Genomic DNA, 19,498 nt, shown 5'->3' with positions numbered 1-19,498 from the left:
TATATTAAAAAGAGATGCACCGACATGCAAATGCATAATCAAGCACTGACCTTACTGAATTTTTATAATATTTCATTGCTACATCCTATGTTATTTTAGATCAGGTCGAAAATACTATACTCCTTGGATAGGATATGAAACAGGACATGTCTCTTTTGATCCTGCAATTTTTCATTTTATTACAGACACCTAATCATACGGTTAAAGTCAGATTTCTTGGGAGGATAAAGAAAAGTTCCCTATGTTTTCCACAGTTACAGGAATTTAAACATTTCCATTAAATATTTTCCTTTGCACAATTTTTCTTCATAGTAGTAGTTAAAAAGAAATAATTTTAAATAATTCCAGAATCGGAAATTCTATCCTTATGCTTATAAAGAACATTTCCGCAATGTGAAAATGTTCTTTCTAAATGTTAAAGACAGAAATTGGTAAAAATGTCTATTGTAGCTAAAGAATAGCAAAGATAAGTCTCCTTGCTGCCAGAGTTTATAGGCACCAACCAGCCTTGGATGAAGTTAAATGATGCACTAAACTGTGTGTTTAGCACCTGAGGGGCGCTGGAGGGGGCCAAGGTGAATGTTCCTCCCTTGGCTAATGCGCTTCTGCACACACAGGGTACTGAACTCCAGGAGGCAGACTGGGAAAGTTTGGCTGACCTTAATGAACGGAATAAGAAAATGGAATGAAACGTTGTAGTGCAAATGCTCTGTCATGCTGCTGGGAACCAACGAGAACAATCTTCACGATGAGCTGCGCTGGAAATACAAGGGAAAAAAAAGACAATCACAGAAAACCGTCAGCCACTCCAACTATGAGGCAAAATGTGCATAGCTGTGGAAAACGCAAATATCATAAAGAATGTAAAAGAGAGGTGTTTCTGGTAAATACCCGAATACTGCTATTTTTAAAATGATGAATTCTCATTTCAAATGCTGTGTACCCTCTGTGCACTCTTCAGCAGAGATGAATTCACACTGGACCACAGCTACTTGGTTGACAAAAAGAAGTGCAGACACCCTCTCTGACATGTGACTGAAAGAGTGCAGGTGACCTTTGTCTGCAAAAATAAAGGGAAAATGACTATACAGAAATCAGCTAGTAAATGACATTTTGGAGAAAGAGACCCAGTCTAAAGGACAATGGTTTTTATATGAAATGTAAAATGGTATAAATGGATTACGAGTACATTTAACCTAGCAATCAGAAAAATACTTTTAATCTCTGGGGGCTCTGAACAGCTTTTCATTGGGAGTAAAGGCAACAAAAAAGAATTTCAAGATAAAGAATAATAAATCTGCAAATCACGGGATAATATATGTGGTGTGATCTGCATTAGGTATAGACTAATGTCTGGTCTATGTACCATGTAATATGTGGAAAATCATTCCATGAAAAGCCAATGTCGGCAAAGGAGACAGAGGAATCCTGCAACTTTATTCGAATAAAAGGAGTGTCCACTGGGAGTCCCCCATGGGGCTTCTTTCTCGAGGTTTTGGAGGACCCAGCAGTCTCCTTTTATCCTGAACTCCCGCCCACATGTTGTCCTTTCCTTTCCCTACTGGCTTAGGTAGTAGAAAGGTACAGCTTACCCGAATCACCTGTCACATACTGCCCTCTTGAAGATGTCATATTTCTCCAAAATTTGGAAATCCAGCCTATGTGGGTCCTGCAATAGACTTTGTGCTGACCCGTTTGACTATTACCCTAAAGTTCGGGAGTCACACTGGCTGGGCTCCGTAACAAGTTTGTGTGTGTTGAGGTTGGTAAAGACATTATCACCCATTTCAAAGACATTATCACCCATTTCTCCTAAAGACTCTTACTCATGGAATTGTTTGTAAAGGCATTAGCACCCATCTTTCCTATCAGTATCAGCATGCAAAGAAAAACAGAAGCTGTGACTAGTAGAAGAGTGCTGTAAAAAGCTCTGAAACATATTTTGGAAATCCAGGTATCACCACAATGTTTTAATTATGATACTGCTGCTTATTCTAGTCGAAATCTCTGGGCAACTCAGTCTTATGTCAGATATATTCACTTCCGAACTGAAGGACTGAGTTACCTCCGAGCTATCAAAGTTCCTCTTTTCTTGGCACTCCTCCTGTCTTGCACTTCTTAAATTTTAATTTACTTAGTTTCTGGACATGCTATCTTCAGTTTTAAGTTTTCTTGTGAAAGGCTGGTGTTTCTCTGTGATCTTATTTTACCTCCAGATTTTTTTTACTTCAGAAATTTTTGGAATAATTCCTCATAACTTTGCATATTTGTCACTATCAGTATGGCTTAGTGGAACCATTTAGACTCTTCTATGTAAAATTATGGGCTAGATTTGTGCAGAATTGTAAAGCAGAGATTCAAAGGTTTTTCCTTTAGTGCCACTTCTCTAATTGCTCCAAGGACAACTTCATAATATCTGCAATTCCAGTAGACAATAATATCTGCAATTCCAGTAGGCAATAGCACGGAAGGAAAAGCCTCAGCAGCTTTGTTTTTCAAAACCTGCCATGTACTGTAAGCAGTGATGACTTCAGTTACAGAATATCAAAAGACACACACGGCGTTTCCCTTCATTAAACAAACATTTGGTTTTAAAGCATGTATTGGCTGCCAACTACAAATATACTGTTTTCTAGATCAAAAAATCTCTGTGAGGCACAAAATCATTGACGGTGATTGTCATCACAGCACTGCACACACATATTCTTTCAGGATACTTTAAACAGGTGCAGCCAAATGCATAACCGGGCAGCAGAAGAGGACCAGCTTGGCAAGAAAAATTAAGCTGTCTGAGCTCCGTGCTGCTGCCGCTGGGATATTTGCAATACCTGTGCATATACACGGCTAAGTAGGTGATTGATGAAACCACTGCACTGCGGTGTGCAGCATAAATATATCTGCAGATTTGGGAGAAGAAAAGGGAGTAGATGGTGATGCTGAAAATGACTCACTGGGTTTCAGGCAAGCAGCTGGGATGCTGACTTAGCACAAGAGTTGAAGAACAGAATGGAGGTTATCCATCCTGCACCATCCCTGCAGGAGGACAGGCAGTGAGCTCTGGGACTGAGGAAGAAAAAGTAAGGAAAATCGGGATTTTAAGGTGAGACAAAACTGCTGAGGTCTCTGTTGCCCGACGGTTATCAACTCTCTTTGAAACAAGGATAGAAATGGCCAATCTAATGGATGATTACCATTCTGCTAACAAAGAAAATGGGTTCAAGATTGTCAGCTTGAGTGAGCAGAAGTTTCTACAATTAGCAAAGAAGTTACTGCTTTGCTGATGGCCTCTGTAGATATCAGCAATGGCATTTGTTTTTATTCAATATGCATGGATAAAGCCAGACAATGGAACATTTTAAAAAAGTAAAATATCTTCAATACAAAAGAAAAAGGTATTTTACAATGTTTAAAATGCCAGGATTGTCTGTGATGCCTTATTTCAACTTGTTGTGTGTATCCTTTTCACTGTTAATTTGTGTATCAGTCAACATCAGGGCTGGTTGTTCTGGGACACTTGGGATGTGGAAGGTTTGAAATTGCGAACCTGAGGTGACACCGTTGAGATTTCTGAAAGGTGTAAGATTGTTTCCATAGTTAGGGTACAAACTGATCCTCAAAAGCAAGCTGACTGACAGACTGATGTACACTCAGTGAAAACAGAGGGCTGAATTAACAACCAAAATATTAAAAATTATATCACAGTGCACACACCTTAGATGGCTTAAGGCAATTGCTGTTACAACATGAGCAAAGCTTTGTGTAATTTTTGTGCAACTTTGCAATACTTGTAATGTTCTTTCAACAATATTTGCAAGCTTAAGACAACTAAAGGTACTAAAGAATTACAAAATATTGTTATAACATTAGGCTGAGTTACAGCAACACAAACATCTTTTAGGACACATCCATTAGGATGAGAAATGGATTATAGAGTTTTAGGTTATCCAGTTATGCCAAGAGTTATAATTATACAAATTATATTTCCTTGAACAAAGCAGAGATCCATCTTTGATTGCCCAAGCAAAAGAGAGTAGCAGGTCAGTTGGGATATAGTAAACAATTATCTTTTTGTAGTATGACTAGCTTCAGGAATTTTCAGTACTATAAGAGGTTAATAAGAATTATTTACATTTTCAGGTGTGCTGCAGTTTGGCTATATTGTCTGATATTACTCTACACTTTAAGATAGATGTTACAGATTTATTCTCATACTATATTTTAAAATCTTCCTGCTTTGACTGCTGGAACTCTGAACCAATGCTGAAATTTCAATCTTTTTTGCAAAAGACAATACTTTTACTATGTATTTGCACTACGAAACAGTGGTGCTTTCCTGTGATGCCTTTAGTTTTAAGTTTTCCTATTCTCCTTGGATGTGCTTTTCTGATGTGCTAGGGTGATGAAGACAAAACAATCCTACTCTAGTTATGAACTCAAGGACAGTTTCTCCAAACTTCAGGCCCTAAGCAAAAACTACATGGAAAGGTGGAGGGTGGGTCCATGCAAATTAACCAGAACTTAAAAAGTGGAAGATTTTGTGACCAACTCCCTCCTTTGCTTCCATCTTGGAGCCATCCAGGCAGGGGCCACGACTGTGGCACTTATATTGCTGGGGTGTGGCTTTTGTAGGCCTTTGTAGGCCTCACAATAAATACCCATTTTATTCTCCTTAACTCTGTGTGTAGCCTCTCTTCCAGCTCCTCAAGGCATCACAGCTGGCACCCCAGATGGGACAGGGAAGGCACCTGGAAAACCCCCTGGAGTGAAGTTCTGCCAGCAGCCCCGGAAAGGCCCAGCAGAGATCCAGAGGTATCAGAGCCAAGACAGAGGCATGTGAGTGACCGAATAAAAGGGTATTCTGTTTAGCATCTGGGTTAGGTACTAGGAGGGTTTGTGGATTATAGTTTTGTAAATTGTAAATTTGTTTGGGGAACCTTTGAGTTCCAAGTGGAATTGTTTTGCTCTTTATCCCTCTTCTTAAAGAGCAGGTTTAAACTGCAGCATCTGGAGCCAGAAGGTGGCGTAGCATTTGCGCTGTGACTCTGAGAGTTGTGAGTTCTACCCCGAGTCTCTGTTTGTGTCTCTTACTCTTTATTTTGGGCATCAGAATGGGTTGTGTATTTTCTGGTGAACATGATAATGGTAGTATTCCGAGAGATAGCCCCTTGGCGTTAATATTGAAAAAGTGGGCGAATCTAATCGGGGAAGAGTCTATACTTTCAAAACCTAAACTTACCAGACTCTCAGAGAAAATCTGGCCAACATATGAACTAGATAATGGAGAAACGTGGCCTAAAGTTGGGAGTTTAGATCGAAAATTAATATCAAGTTTAATATCCCGAATACGCGGAGATAGGTTCTTTGAAGAATTAGAGTATGCCCGACTTTTTATGGTATTAGCATGTGAGCAGGACCAAGATAAAAAGAAAGAACATATATTAGTCTTAAAAGATAAAAAGAAAGAGCTACCTTTCAGTAGTATATATAAAAACCCAGAGGAGGCGGAGACAGATCTGGTTGCTCCTGCCATGAGGACAGGCTCGCTCCGGGCCGCGCTGGGCGGGGGCTCGGGCCGGGCCGCAGGTTCAGGCCAGGGCACGGCCCCTCCTCCGGCACTGCCGCAAAGGGGGGCCAGGGGAGCCACAGCTCAGGCGGGGCCCCGGTCAGTGAAGGAGGAGGAGGAAGGCGGGCCGGGGCAGCAATGGACACTGCCCCCGCCGCCACCTCCGGCAGCAGCCCGAGGGGAGAGGAAGGGGGGAGGAGATAGCCGGTGTGTGCAGCCTCCGGCACCCTCCCGAGGGGAGAGGCTGGGGGGCAGGGCCTTTTACAGGGAAGGCGGAGAGGGAACCTCCCATGGGGGGAGCGGTGCCCCCTCCGTTCTCAGGCCTGTGAGGTGCCACGGCAACGCCGGAGGTCAAGAAGCTGCCTCGGAAGGTGACATCACCAAAGATCGCAGACACACAGCCCGGCAGTGGAATCGCAACAGGTGTTGTATGATGCTTTCTAGGACTGGGACCAGCCGAGATCGACTCTTGGCTACTATGGAGACAGACAGCTCTTACTCAAATGAGTCTGAGGAGGATGAGGAAATGGACGAGATTATTGCTGCCTTAAACAGACGGAGAAGGGGAAAGATAGCAAAAAAGGTCCTGAGAGAGCGTAGCCCAATTGCTCACCGCAATAGATCAAAAAGGGAGAGAGACAGAGAACCAGTTTTGCAAGCCCCTTTACGACAGGCAGTTGGTAATCAGGGGCCAGTATACGTGAAAGTACCATACTCCCTTATAGAGCTAGAACAGTGGAAAACTACTGTGGGAAAATATAAAGAGAACCCAAATAAAGTGGCAAAATTGGTGGAACAGGCTATTAACTCACAAAACCCTGACTAGGCAGACTTAAACTCCATGTTAGATACATTACTCAACCCCACTGAGAGACAGATGATTAATAAAGCCATCACAACCTCCGTGGAGGGGAACATAGCCAGTGGATTGCTTTAAGATACTGTCACTCAGATATTTCCCCTTGAGAATCCTGGGTGGGATCCAAATATACCCAAACATATGGTGAGGCTGAAATGATATCAAAGTCTTGTAGTATATGGGTTAAAACATGGAGTACCTAAAGCTATAAATTGGTCAAAGCTTTATGAGGTAAGACAAAATTATGACGAATCACCATCTGATTTTTTGAACAGGTTAAGAGAAACTGCCATCAAATATACTGACCTAGACCCTGAATCAGCTGATGGTAAAGCACATTTGGTTTTGTTGTTTATGGGTCAGGCTTCAAATGATATAAGAAGGAAGCTGCAGAAGATAGAGGGGGTCTGAGATATGGAGAGACTGCTAGAGGTTGCCTGGAAAGTATTTCGAGATAGAGGTTCAACTGAAAGAGTTAAATCCCAACCCAGTAAGAAGGCAACTCAGGAAAAGTCACCCAGAAAAACCTCCCCTACGGAGAAGGACCAGTGTGCATACTGTAGAAAGTGGGGACATTGGAAAAAGGATTGTCCAGTGTTAAAAGAAAAATCCTCAGTTCCCCAACTCTCAGTAGTACAAACCTCAAGTGGCTCAGGCTCTGAGTGATGGCAACCAAGGGCTATTTCCCCAGCAGAGCCCTTGATTATAACTAAGCTGGGAAAAGTTGCCATCAAGTAATTCGTGTAGATTGTGAAGCAGCATATTCTATGTTAAATACCTTAGAAGGGAAACTGAGTCACGACACTGTACATGTTATTGGGGTAACTGGGGTAAGGAAAACTGATTTTCTTCTGAACTTTGGTATTCAAATTGGAGAAACATCAATTCCTTTACATGCCTAACTCACCAAAACCATTGTCGGGGAGAAGAAGAATTGGAGGCTTGAAGCTTGTAACCAGACTGTGTTTGGTAACTTAAATATGTGTATTTGTAATGTAACTACAATTAGAGACCATGGTTTTTGTGTATAAACACAAACACTTGTAGAAGAAATGTCAGAGCATGCAAATCTGCAGCAGCTGCTGGAAAATGCCAAGGCCAAAGCTAAAAAGATCCTAATAACAGTACACCACGATGGTAAAGTTATAAACAGGGAATAGAACAAATTAGGAGGGCAGGAGAACACCACTGGTGGGAAGTTGCTTTTGGCTGGTTCCCCATGGCCACTGGCATTTTCAATGAGCTGCTGCACCCCATTGTAGTTACACTGTTAATGCAAATTTGTGTGCTTTGGTAGGCACTTGTTGCCGGATGAGGCAGGTGAAGCTCTGCTTTGATAACTAGGTGAAAGGAGCAGGGCTGGCCAAGACCCTCATGAAATAATCAGGGACAAGACTGGGTTGGCCTCTGTGTTTGCCACCAGGAAGATCTTATGGCTCCACTGTTGGCTGCAACCCAGTAGGTGTTGAGCGGTGGAGACACACGTCATGCCAGACCTTGATGAAAGGGATGACTTCTCTGTTACCAGAGGGCCATCCAGGAGGGGAGGACAGGCCAAACAGCCTGCAGTTGGTCTGAACCAACTTGCTCAAGTAAGGTCACCTAGAACAGATTGTCCAGAACTGCATTCAGCTGGACTTTGACCATCTCCACAGATGGAAACTCCACAACCTCTCCGGGCAAATATGTTTCATTGTTTGATTGAAGCAAAAGTTAATATATGGTAGACCATGTAAAACCCCATATATTCCAGGTGAAATTAATTCACATGAAGAGAAAACGTGATTTATAGTGTTATTTAATGGCTCTAAGTTTCACTTTGCAGAAGTTCCAAAAGCTTCAGAGTTACATCGTGCTATCCAGACCCATAGGACTGGACACCCCTGCACATCCGTTCCAGTCTGGAGAGTGGGTCTATGTGAAGTGGTGGGACAGTGATCCTCTGCAAGCCAAGTGGAAAGGACAATTTAAAGTCCTGTTGACTACCTTCACTCTAGTCAAAGTTGCTGGCAGAGGACCCTGGATTCACTACTCCAGAATTAAGAAAGCTTCTGCTTCTGAACAATTGTAACAACAAAGACTGGTGGAAATGATAATTTTTCTTCTGGGTCTAATTACTTTTTCTTTTATATAACATTTGGTGGTATAAGATATTACTCTTGTTAGATGTTTATTATTATTAGGTTTATGTTTACATTTATTATTAAGTATGTATTTACTAGTATGTATTTATCTAATATTAGGTATTTATTATTATTGGTCACTTATCTGTAATTAAATACTTGTTGGTAATATTTAGAATAGAGACTCGACAAGGTAAAGGCTTTGTCAAGCCTCTAAAGGGGGGAAATGATGCCTTTAGTTTTAAGTTTTCCTATTCTCCTTGGATGTGCTTTTCTGATGTGCTAGGGTGATGAAGACAAAACAGTCTTACTCTAGTTAAGAACTCAAGGACAGTTTCTCCAAACTTCAGGCCCTAAGGAAAAACTACATGGAAAGGTAGAGGGTGGGTTCATGCAAATTAACCAGAACCTATAAAGTGGAAGATTTTGTGACCAACCCTCTCCTTTGCTTCCATCTTGGAGCCATCCAGGCAGGGGCCACGACTGTGGCACTTATATTGCTGGGGTGTGGCTTTTGTAGGCCTTTGTAGGCCTCACAATAAATACCCATTTTATTCTCCTTAACTCTGTGTGTAGCCTCTGTTCCAGCTCCTCAAGGCATCGCCTGATACAACAGCAATAGAAGTAAACTAATAGATACCACCAGAAAAAGCAAAATACAGTAAATCACTATTACTCTTAATCACTTACTAAATCTTAATTTAATCTGTTGGATTTTCTAAGAACTACAGAAATAGGGTTTTTTTTCAAGGAATTAAAAAATATTCAAGTATGCAGACTAGTAATTTTCAATGGAATTCAATTGGTATAAATTAGATGATTATCAGGCCAATAGATAAACATTTACCCTTGGTTTACTAACATAAATTCTTACAGTACTGCAAATAGAAATGATATCTGTATTTCAGAAGTGAAGAGAGAAGGAGCAAGCAATTTGCCCCAGCAATCAAACAAATTCTACATCAGAAGTACAGAAGCTCAGCTGCTGCAAAGAATATGCAAAATGCAAGCATGGAGACATATATATATGAACATTCTACTCTGTGTAGGAGTATATTATCTATATTAATTCAGAACATCAGAAGCATTTTTAATCTCAGTTTGAATCCTTGCAGTAAATCATTACTGCAATAAGAATTAAATTTCTGTTTTAATTTATGTCAAAGAAATTGCTTGAAAGAGGACTCACTCCTACGGGTTGAAAAACATTGTATTAACAGTTGTTCCGATTATAATTATACACATGCTATGCTTAAAACTTTGGTTGGTGAAGCTTTTTTTTTTATTTTGCTTTGAAACAAATTTTTAAGCAAACCACATGTGAGTTGGTGTCAAGAGTGAAGAGAAGCATTTTGCTTTTGAATACATGAGCAAATGAAGAAATACATATAATTCTTTCAAATGAAGTGACTTGCCAACATGCACAAATTTAAGGAAGTCAAAACATGCATGTCAGTACGAATAGCCAGGAAAAGCCTTGGAAGGGCTGAAAGAACCAAGAAGCAAATGAAAATTAGCACAGATGTAGAAAAATAAACCTTGGAATCAAGTGATACAACAATAAGCCATTTAGGAAAATAAGAGTCGTGGTGAGAAAGGTCACAGGAAAGAAAGCAACTGAAATGACAAAATTAAAATCTGTCTATTTTTATGTACTTTTCAACAGCCCCCAAGAGGCAAAACATAATTCCATGTTAATATAGAGTATATTTTGGATTTAGCTCATTGTCAAAATGATTTATGAGACAAAGATCAGATACTAAGGGTGAATAAATGGTAAAGCAAGGTCTTATGGCATTAGAGGTAGAAAGGGATGTGTGGAGCTGCACAAGAAAATATTGCAGTGATGAATGAATGCAGATACATTCTGGTCTATTTTAGTATGCATTCAGTTTTATGATAAATACAAGTTTCAAAATGCAGCAAATTGTACACATAAAGGATAAGAAAGAAGCATCACTGTATGAAGATTTTACATTTATCTGAAGAAGTGAACTGCAAATTCAACATTAAAATTCTGTGTATTTCACTAATATCACCATTTTCACTAATAAATATCACTATTTTCACTATTATCTCCATCAGGAAAAAAAATGTCATGCTACACATTAAAATACATATTTTAATGCTATTTTTATATCATATATAAACGAACTTCATTCTACTGCTTCCTAATTTTATGATCTCCCAGTTAACAGACAACTCCTTCAGATCATGGACACACTCATCTGTGGGCAGTAATTTAGTAAATGGAAAATACCAAATAGCCACATATTCCAAATACATAATTATTTTAAACAGCTATTTTTTTAGATGGAGAGATTTGATTTACAGTATGGTTAACTACATATGCACAAAAGACAGGTCTGCCCAGCACTAAGGAGTATGATTGTCATGTTTACCAGTAGCCCGGGGACTGAATTGCCCATAGCAGTGCAGTTGCAACAGCACAGACTTCTCCCTCATGGAGCAGAAGACATCTACTGCCCTGGTTTAAATCCATCCACCACCTAAGTACCTTGCAGTTGGTTGCTCACTTCCTGCTTCCCTCCCCTGGTGAGACAAAGTGGAGAATCAGAAGAAAAAAATTGTGGGTTGAGATAAGAACAGTTTAATAACTGAAATTAAATAGAATGAGGAGGATGATGAGGATGATGACAGTGATGAGGATGATGATAATGATTAAAAGGGAAATGAAAAAAAAAGAGAGGAATAAAACCCAAGACAGACAAGTGATGCACAATTCAATTGGTCACCACCTGTTGACTGATGCCCAGCCTGTCCCTGAGCAGCCATCAGCCTCTCACAGCCAACTCCCCCCGGTTTATACACTGACCACGATGTTGTGTGGAATGGAATATCCCCTTGGCCAGTTTGGATCAGCCGTTCTGGCTGTGCTCCCTTCCAGCTTCTTGTGCACCTCCACACTGGCAGAGCAGAGACACTGAAAAGTCCTTTGACTTAGACTAAGCACTACTTAACAACAAGTTAACAACATCAGCGTCTTATCAGCATTATTCTCATCCTAAATCCAAAATACAGCTCTGTACCTGAGAGCAATGGGCAATTAATCTAGGAATGCTGACATCTTCTGCACTCACAAGTTTCTATGATCTCTAGATATGCCTTCAGAAAAACCCAAGGGACTCTAAGGGAGGTACTTGAGAAGACAAAGAAGAACTTGTGAGCAATGTGAGTGAAATGATAAAAGGCTGATTTGTAGTTCATGTTCTAAATGCTCCACTTATTCTAGCCTCTGAAGTTACCCATCAGACTTAACAGAACTTTTACATTTACAGTTTGCTTTTTAGGTGTAAATTCTGCTTGGAACAAAGCTTGTAACATTAAAGCTCTACTAAGTGATCCCTTAAGGATAACTTTGAAAAGAAGAGTCTGTAAAGAAACAGAAAGGATAAATTTACTCTGAGCTGAAAATACAAACTCACTATGTAGCCTGGTGTACAGTGTTAACTTCAAGTGGTGGAAGAGGGAAAATAAAATCTCCAGGACAACTATATTTATGGACTGGGACTTGTGTTCAGAAGAACACACAGTAAAAAAATTTTAAGCCTTGAAGAATTGTCTACCTTTGAATTTCTAAGTAGAAAACCTTACAAAGATATAGAAATGCCTCCAAGAGTAGGAGGATGAAGTAGTTCCCTAATGAAAAATTGATATTGGTTAAATTGTTCAAAATTAATAATAATTTTAAAAAATCTTATGGTACATGTTAAATGAACCATTACAAGAGGGCAGTTAGTCTAATGTAATGGTCTGCCTTACAGTCAACACTACATATGACAAACAAATCTAAAACCAACCTTATTTCACATTACACCAGGTACAAAGGTGGACATACACTTATTTTTAGGAGGCTTATTATCAAATTAAATAAAAGCCTTCTTTAAAGGAGTTTGGCAAAGTAAATAGAGAGAAATAACTAAGTATTTAATCTTTCCAAATATAGTACAGCATGAAGACTCATTATGAAAAGGGCACAATTAGTTCCTTTCTTTAAATTTAAATATAAAAGGAAGGTATTATATTTGGAAAGGAACTATATAAATTTCAGAGTAAAGCTCAGAAAAATAAAGGCAAGTGATTCAACTGATGTTATGTAAAAGAAGCAAGGACAGTAAGGTCATCTAGGAGACAAAAACATTCCTAGACATGTCCCAGCAATCTGCTGATAAGATGAATGTTCTTACTTGTTAATAATTTCACTCAGGATTATTTGTTCACAGAAGTACAACAACTAACTTGTTTTTCTTTTAATTATATGGGTCTTGCTATTTTACACTGTTTGGCTCTGTAGTGTCCTATTCTTTCAACCACTGTTTAGATGAAGTTTCCTTCTATTTCCGATGTATTCACATAAACACAGACTCACAGAATGGTGGAGGTTGGAAAGGATGGCTTGAGGTCATCTGGTCCATCCTCCATGCTCAAACAGAGCCACCTAGCAGAAGTCACCCTGGGCCATGTCCAGACGGCTTTTGAATATGTGTCTCCAAGAAGGAAGACTCCACAATGTCTCTGGGCAACCTGTGCCAGTGCTCAGTCACCCACACAGTAAAAACGTGTTTCCTGATATTCAGAAAGAAAACACTTTTCTCCCCAGGCAGCAGCAGGAATAACATGTGATGAACTGACCATAAACCCCACTCCCTGCACTGCTGAGGGGGAGGAGGTAGAGCTGGGAAGGAGGGAAAGGGAGGCAAGGTGCTTCTAAGATTTATTTTACTCCTTGTTATCTTGCCCTGATTTTGTTAATAATAAATTCAATTAACATGCCTAAGTTGAATCTGGTTTGCCCATGATGGTACTTAGTGAGTGATCTCTCCCCATCCATAACTCATGAACCTTCACTATATTTTCTGTTCCATGTCCTCTTGCAGAGGGCAGTGATAGAGAGGCTTTGGTGGGTGCCTGACATCCAGCCAGCATCAATCCACCATGGGGATGCCTGGAGTTGTTTCTCCCCAGGTGCAGAACTTTGCAGTTATCCTCATTGAACTTCATGAGGCTTCTACCATTTCTTCCTCATATAAATCACCATATTGGAATTCCTTGACAGCTGTAATCTACCCGATACTGTTGAACAGCTGAGTGCAGAGGTAATCTCACAAGTTTATTTCACCATCTAATGCATTTGAAAAAATAAAGAAAGTAATGGTTATAAAAATGTTACAAATGACATGATCATAAAAAATGCTTAGCATAATCCTTTTTCAAATCCATATAAACCAGAATTAATCCTCAAGAAGTAACAATAAATCATTGTTTCTTAAAGAGATTAAATTTAGGGCTCAGAGAACATGGCTAGGGCAAAAAGGCAACCATACTGAAACTATAAAAGAATCTGCTAAATTTCAGCCCTACCTTTATTTACCAAAACCCAATTACTCCTTCATGCTGATAATAATAATTACATTTATGTACAGCTTATATTTTCCACAAATGAAAGAATAAAAATACAAGATAAAACAAAACTGAAAAGTAGGTGTTACATTTTGACAAATATTTCAAGCTAAATCCTGGTCTAGTGAAGTCAGTATTAAAACTTAACACAGACTTCTACTAAATTAGGACATCTGGTTTCATGCCCCTGCAATGGGCAAATGGGCTCTGAAATCATGCAATCTTGGTGAAAATGGTAAAGTGTTGGGGGTTGAATGCTTCGCTTTTCTTTCTGTGGAATTTCTCCCATTGTTATGCTAAGTAATTGTGGCTACACCTTAAAACGACAGATAATGTTCTCTCGTAGGGGGGTGGCTGGAGGGGGAGGGGGGGGGAACCGGAAAAGGAAAGGTGGGATAGGGGGTCTGGAGCTGGGCTCGCGCTCTCGCTTGGCTCCTGGAGTGGGAAGACAACCTGGGCTCTGCTCTGGCATCTTCCCCTGCCCTCCCAGCGCTGAGATCCACGCTCCCTGCCTTTGGACATCGCTCTGCTGCTCTCCCAGCTCACCCTACTACCTCCGGACACTCTGCTGAGCACCACGACCGACACCGTGAGGGGGGAGTAACTTTCCCCATCCCCGCTCACCCCTGGGCCGCGGCCGCCATCACCCAGCCCTCTTCAACTGCGCGGGACCTGCCCTGCCCCCACAGCACCGGTAACAGCACAGGGAGACGGCCTGCGGCCAGAAGGGACTGGAGCGGAGCTAGACTGTTTCTGTTGCCAATTTTTATAGCTGTTGTTGTTTTTTTTCTGCTTTGTTAAATACCAGTAAAGAACTGTTATTCTCATCCCCATATCTCCTGCCTGAAGGTGTCTGAATTGGACCTAAAATAATTAAAAGGGAGGGGAGTTGCACGCTGCATCGCAGAAAAGGGGCTCCTGCCTTTCCTTAGACCATACCTGTCTTTCAAACCGAGACAGATTTTGGCGCCCGGAACGTGGGGCATTGCCTGAGGGCATTGAGAGAGGGGTAGAAAAGGGGATAACAGTTCTTAAATTACCCAAGCTTGTGGTAGGTGACACCATGCTGTCCAGCTTACCCTGGATTGGCCTCCATGTGGTCACTGCTATATCTCTCCCATTTGCAAGCCCTTTTTTAAACATGAGTTTCATAACCAAGGTTACTGTGGCTATTATCCAGTTTATTATGTGGGTTGATCAGTTGAGGAATTCATGGATTTTTAATTTTCTCTGGAAGATGGCCACATGGATTCAGAGCTATCACACTCTAAGTGTGTGTTTCTGGGGCTACTTCAATAATGGTACTTACTGTGAGGAAGTGGCAGCAGGTGAAATTTTTTCTCAACCCATCACAGGGTTTTTGAAGTTCACCCCACCAGTCTTCAAGGGGTTCCAATCCACTTTAAATGCTAATGACATTATATTGTGGCTAGTGTTGCTTATATCCCTGTTAAACCTGTTCTATCTAACATTCAGAGATAAGGGGAGATTGACTTGGATAACAACCCTGATACCTACCCCAGGGATTAGTGATGTTACCCCAGAGCCTGATCCTGTCCCAGAGACTAGGGAGGTTACCCCAGAGCCTGATCTTGTCCCAGAGACTAGGGAGGTTACCCCAGAGCCTGATCCTGTCCCAGAGACTAGGGATATTACCCCAGAGTTTGACCCTGCTCCACAGCCCACCTCGGAAAGGAACCACCCAGAATGGGTGGGGGTGCTAGCAAAGGAGATATGTGAGATGGGCCAGATGCTGAAGGAGTACCTCTCCCCAGCTGGTGAGAAACCCTCCCCCTGCCTTAAAGAGGGAGACTCTGGTGGTGCAGCAGTGGGACCCACAGATGTTACATCTGTCCAGGTTCCAGCTGAACTGCAAGGGCACTCACAGCCAGCAGCAGTTGCCCCTGTGGAAACTAGGAAGTCTAAGATGAAAACAAGGCACCTAGATAATAAGGGTCAGGAAGGGGGCCCCTCACAACCAGCAGGGGAGCCAGAAGTTGAGATCATCACCGAGTCCCTGTCATACGAGAGTCTCCGTAACCTGCGAAAAGACATTGTACGACGGGGCCGTGAGGCTTTTACAACCTGGTTACTGCGGGTCTGGGACCTTATGGGTACAGGTGTGCAACTGGATGGTACTGAGGCAAGGAATTTGGGAGCCTTGACCCAGGACTCAGGTGTGGACCAGGTATTTGTAAGGGAGACAGGTCTCCTTTCCCTCTGGGAGCGACTTTTAATGAGTGTGAGAGAGAGATTTGTCCACAGGGAAAGAATGCAGGAGTACCACCAGAGAACACGTTGGAATACCCTTGAGGAAGGGATCCAAAAGCTGAGAGAAGTGGCAGTACTGGAGGTGCTCTTTGGGAGGGATGGACAGCATGACAATGACCCTGACAAGGTCAGGTGCACAGGGCAGATGTTGTGGAATCTGGCAAACCTGGGCCCATCTCAATATACCCCCTTTATTGCAATGATTGATGCTGATACCAACCAAGTGACAGTGGGTTCTGTTGCCAACAGGCTCAGGAATTATCAGAGTATGATGGCTGGCCCAGTGCAGGCTCATGTCTCTGCTGTGGCTAAGGACCTCAGAGAGGAGTTTAAGGAGGAGATGAAGGAGATAAGGGAAGAGGTGAGGAAGATCAGTGCAGCACCAGTGAGAGTCATGGACCCCAAAAGTAGAGCCCAACGCCCCCCAGCTAGGGAGAGAGGGTACACCCCACGTGCTGACCTGTGGTTTTTTCTACGTGACCACGGGGAAGACATGAGAAGGTGGGATGGGAAACCCACTTCTGTCCTGGCAGCACGGGTGCGCCAAATCAGGGAGGGGAACACCAACAGAGGGAACTCCACTAAAGTGAGGGTAGCCTCAGCCTCCCATGGAGGTGCAGGGTATTACAGAAGGGAGGATGATCTGTCAGATCCCCTTGAAGGAACCTCCAGTATGTATGCCCAGGAGAGAAATAATAACCAGGGCTAGAGGGGCCCTGCCTCTAGCCAGGGAGAGGCACGGGAAAACCGGATCTTTTGGACGGTGTGGATCCGATGGCCTGGCACATCAGAGCCACAGGAACACAGAGCATTGGTTGACACTGGTTCACAATGTACATTAATACCATCAGGACATGTCGGAAAGGAACCTGTTTCAATTGCTGGGGTTACAGGGGGATCTCAGGAATTGACTCTGCTGGAGGCTGAGGTGAGCCTGACTGGGAAAGAGTGGCAGAAACATCCAATTGTGACTGGCCCAGAGGCACCATGTATCCTAGGCATAGACTTCCTCAGGAATGGCTATTACAAAGACCCAAAGGGACTCAGGTGGGCTTTTGGAATAGCTGCTGTGGCAGCAGAGGGCATTAAGCAGTTGAACACCCTGCCTGGGCTATCAGAAAACCCATTTGCAGTGGGACTCCTCAGGGTGAAAGAGCAACAGGTGCCAATTGCTACCTCAACAGTGCACCGCCGGCAGTACCGGACGAATCGAGATGCCGTGATCCCCATCCACAAGATGATCCGTGAGCTGGAGAGCCAAGGGGTGGTCAGCAAAACCCACTCACCCTTCAACAGCCCCATCTGGCCTGTGCGTAAATCGGAAGGAGAATGGAGATTGACAGTGGACTATCGTGCACTGAATGAGGTGACTCCACCGCTGAGCGCTGCCGTGCCGGACATGCTGGAACTGCAGTACGAGCTGGAGTCCAAGGCAGCAAAGTGGTATGCCACCATTGACATCGCCAATGCATTCTTCTCCATTCCTCTGGCAGCAGAGTGCAGGCCTCAGTTCGCTTTCACCTGGAGGGGTGTGCAATACATGTGGAACCGACTGCCCCAGGGGTGGAAACACAGCCCCACCATCTGTCATGGGCTGATCCAGGCTACACTGGAGAAGGGTGGAGCTCCAGAACATCTGCAGTACATTGATGACATCATTGTGTGGGGGGATACGGCAATGGAAGTATTTCAGAAAGGAGAAAAGATCATTGAGATTCTGCTGGGAGCCGGCTTCGCCATTAAAAAGAGCAAAGTCAAAGGCCCTGCCCAAGAGATCCAGTTCCTGGGAGTAAAGTGGCAAGATGGACGGCGCCAGATCCCCAGTGAGGTCATCAATAAGATCACTGCAATGTCTCCACCAACCAGCAAGAAGGAAACACAAGCCTTCCTAGGTGCCATAGGCTTTTGGAGAATGCACATTCCTGAGTACAGCCAGATTGTGAGCCCTCTTTACCTGGTCACCCGCAAGAAGAACGATTTCCACTGGGGCCCTGAGCAGCAGCAAGCCTTTGCCCAGATCAAGCAGGAGATTGCTCATGCAGTAGCCCTTGGCCCAGTCAGGAAGGGACCAGATGTGAAGAACGTGCTCTACTCTTCAGCCGGGAACCATGGTCTGTCCTGGAGCCTTTGGCAGAAGGTGCCTGGTGAGACGCGAGGCCGACCACTGGGGTTCTGGAGCCGAAGCTACAGAGGGTCCGAGGCCAACTACACTCCGACGGAGAGGGAGATCTTGGCCGCCTATGAAGGGGTCCAAGCAGCCTCAGAGGTGGTTGGCACAGAAACACAACTCCTCCTGGCACCCCGACTGCCAGTGCTGGGGTGGATGTTTAAAGGAAAGGTTCCCTCAACCCACCATGCCACTGACGCCACATGGAGTAAATGGATTGCCCTCATCACACAACGTGCCCGTATTGGAAACCCGAATCGCCCTGGGATTTTGGAGATAATTACCAACTGGCCGGAAGGGGAAGACTTTGGCCTTGCCGACGAAGAGGAACAGGAACAGGTGACCCGGGCCGAAGAAGCCCCACCATATAACCAACTGCCAGCAGATGAAACATGCTATGCTCTTTTCACTGATGGTTCCTGCCGCATCGTGGGGATGAACCGGAAGTGGAAAGCAGCCGTATGGAGCCCCACACGACAGGTTGCACAAGCTACCGAAGGAGAAGGTGGATCGAGTCAACTTGCTGAACTCAAAGCTGTTCAGCTGGCCCTGGACATTGCTGAAAGAGAGAAGTGGCCAAAACTCTACCTTTACACTGATTCATGGATGGTAGCCAATGCTCTGTGGGGATGGCTGGAAAGGTGGAAAAAGGCTAACTGGCAACGTAGGGGAAAACCAATCTGGGCTGCCAATGAATGGAAAGACATTGCCACCCGGGTAGAGAAGTTGCCTGTGAAAGTCCGTCACGTAGATGCCCATGTCCCCAAGAGTCGGGCTAATGAGGAACACCGACACAATGAGCAGGTAGATCAGGCTGCACAGATAGAGGTGTCGCAGATAGATTTAGACTGGCAGCACAAGGGAGAGTTGTTCCTGGCTCGATGGGCCCATGATGCCTCAGGTCATCAGGGCAGAGATGCCACATATAAGTGGGCACGAGACCGAGGGGTGGATCTAACCATGGACAGTATTTCTCAAGTTATCCATGACTGTGAGACGTGCGCTGCCATCAAGCAAGCCAAGCGGGTGAAGCCCCTCTGGTATGGGGGGCGATGGTCCAAATATAAGTATGGAGAGGCCTGGCAGATTGACTA

At 43.3% G+C, this 19,498-nt stretch overlaps 2 long non-coding RNA genes across 2 annotated transcripts in view; one reads left to right on the top strand and one right to left on the bottom strand.

Annotated features, from left to right (window-relative positions):
• The window catches only part of LOC148225159 (uncharacterized), a 33,266-nt gene extending 27,621 nt beyond the window's left edge, over window positions 1-5,645 (bottom strand). The window contains exon 1 of the long non-coding RNA XR_015803301.1: window positions 5,470-5,645. This is a non-coding gene — a long non-coding RNA (uncharacterized LOC148225159). The remainder of the gene's footprint in view (window positions 1-5,469) is intronic.
• A 69-nt stretch (window positions 5,646-5,714) lies between these two features.
• LOC148225158 (uncharacterized) lies at window positions 5,715-12,842 on the top strand. Its single transcript, XR_015803295.1, has 2 exons — window positions 5,715-5,986; window positions 6,698-12,842. It is a non-coding gene; the product is annotated as an uncharacterized LOC148225158 (long non-coding RNA).
• Window positions 12,843-19,498: the final 6,656 nt, after the last annotated feature.

Source organism: Sturnus vulgaris, chromosome 1 (genome assembly GCF_052056855.1).
Source record: "Sturnus vulgaris isolate bStuVul1 chromosome 1, bStuVul1.hap1, whole genome shotgun sequence".
NCBI lineage: Eukaryota > Metazoa > Chordata > Aves > Passeriformes > Sturnidae > Sturnus > Sturnus vulgaris.
This window is presented reverse-complemented; position numbering and strand designations above follow the sequence as displayed.